Source organism: Pseudomyrmex gracilis, unplaced genomic scaffold (genome assembly GCF_002006095.1).
Source record: "Pseudomyrmex gracilis isolate BER0280 unplaced genomic scaffold, ASM200609v1 scaffold_1726, whole genome shotgun sequence".
NCBI classification, from domain to species: domain Eukaryota; kingdom Metazoa; phylum Arthropoda; class Insecta; order Hymenoptera; family Formicidae; genus Pseudomyrmex; species Pseudomyrmex gracilis.
In genome coordinates this window covers 26,946-29,361 of record NW_018022310.1, presented here as the reverse complement: position 1 = coordinate 29,361, position 2,416 = coordinate 26,946, and positions in this window count along the sequence as shown.

Sequence of the window (2,416 nt, the reverse complement as noted above, 5' to 3'; positions counted from 1 at the left end):
GAATCGTACGGTGTCGAATAATTTGGTGTCGAATAAATCTGTGTCGAATCGAGCGGTGTCGAATCGTACTGTGGTCAAACGGAACCCGCCCGGGATTTGGTGCCTACGCAGCACTGCTCAAAGAGAGCCTCAAATGCGGTGTCAAGAGTGACGTCTTTATGTCCCGACATCTTATTGGTTACTAACCCGGCTTGTGTTTCTTGCCATGTTCTTACCTCGGTTGGTACGGTAGGGGAAACTTTGTCGGGCTTCCCATTGGATGTTATCCTGGTAGTGGGAGCGGTGCTGGCCCGGTCTGTTGGTGCGGCTCGCTCGGCGTTCGGGGCGAGTGGCGCTGTTGACGCGGTTTGTTTATTGTTTCCGGCGGGTGGACAGGGCTTAACCTGGCTGACGTGTATGTTCCTAGCGCTTTTTCCGCAGATATCTCGCAAGTTGAAGATTACCGGGGACGGAATGCCGGTGAACGTAAATGGTCCTGTATATCGCGGGAGTAACTTTGCGGCTTTATTCTGGGCTTTGTTAGAAAGCTCATGGTTCTTGAGCAGGACGGTGTCTTCTACGCGCGATCGCCATTCTTGCCGCCGGAGATTATAATGCCCGGTTTTCGGAAGGCACGGGCTAAAGTAATGCGCACAAAATGGTATCCTTCTAGGTATGCGCGCATCTTCCAGATTCCCCATATTACAGCCAGGCACTCCTTTTCGGTCACGTTGTAATTCCTCTCCGCGCCGTTGACAGTACGGTTTGCATACGCGACTACCCGTTCCTGCTTGTTGTAGTATTGCGTTAGCACAGCCCCAAGCTCGATTTCGGACGCGTCGGTTTGAAGGAAGAACGTCTTGCTAAAGTCGGGGCATGCTAGGACCGGCGCGGGAGTTAGCGCGTTCTTTAGTAACGTGAACGTCTCCTGTTCCTCCTCTACCCATTGCCATTTGGCCTTCTTGGTTGTTAGTTGTGTGAGCGGTACTTCTCGGGCACGTTCCGAGAAGTTCTCAATAAATCGGCGGTACCACAAAAGCATCCCCAGGAACTGGCGCACCTCGCGTACGTTTCGCGGCAAGAGCATGCGTGTGATAGCCTCCGTTTTCTCGAGGTCGGTACTAATACTATTACGGGTGACCAGATGGTCCATTGATCAGGTGGATGAGACGGGAAAGGAATGGTGCTCGAAGCCAGTTTCGCCCGCTTTATATACGCGGCGGCGGCCCGAGCTCGGTCCGGGGTGCAGCGTGCGGTGCGCGCAGGCCCGCGAGTGGGGTTCTGCGCGGTACTGTTTGCGGTCGCGGCGCTCGATGTACCTAGGCGTAGGGCGCGTTCACATGATTCAATAAAAAGTGCACGCGGTGTAGCACTCTCGGTATTGCGGCGCGGCCTTATACCTATTTTTGAGGCGGGCACTAAAATATACTACGTTATGGCTATATATTCATATGTAACAAAGGATAGTTCGTCATTTTTGCCGCTCACTTGTGACTATTTGGGTTCTGATTGTCAGGGACATGAGTAGTTAAAATATAGGGGTTCGAATCAAGGGGCTCCGAGGGGGTGAGGGGGTCGGGGGTAAACGCGGGAAGGGGAGGGGGTAACCGCGGGGAGTGGAGGGAAGGGTAACCGCGCGAGGGAGGTGGAAGAAGAAGGAGGACTCAATGTAAGCTTTCCTGTGAAACACCGCAAGAGGAGGGGGAAGGAGGAGTCAATGGAAACATATTCGTAATAATGAAAGCAGGACTTGGGTGTTGCGGATGAGATAACATAGGAGTGTGGGTGGTGTCGGCGGAGCGTTCTTATCGGCTCCACCGGAATTAGCCAATTAACGGCGAGCCGTAAAAATGGAGCGTGATATATTCGAGCGAGTTATATTTATTTAAAATAGTAGTTACGCCATTGGTTGTAACGTGTTCGAACGTGTTCAAGGTCGATCGGTTGATGACGTCATCGTTAAAATAATAGCACCTCTCAATTATAGTTTTAAATTGCGCAGTAAAATAAAGAAATTCTGAAAAAAACCTCAAGAATGTTGATGACGTCATCGCTAAAAAGAGAACTCGAACAGGTTCAAACGTGTTCAAGGTCATTCGGAATGATGACGTCATCGTTAAAATTGCGATTGCGCAGTAAAACACAATAATTCCGAGAAAAACCGCAAAAGTTCCCGGAAACGGTTTGCGTAAAAAAAATATAAATTGCGCGCAGTTTGCAATTGCGCAGCAAATAACTAAGAAATTCCGAGAAATACCGCAATTTCCCGGAAAACAAATAATTCCGAAAAAAACCGCAATTTCCCGGAAAACAAAGAATTCCGAGAAAAACCGCAATTTCCCGGAAGTGAGCCTGTTCGGGTGATACTCTATTGACCACAGTACGATTCGACACCGCTCGATTCGACACAGATTTATTCGACACCAAATTATTCGAC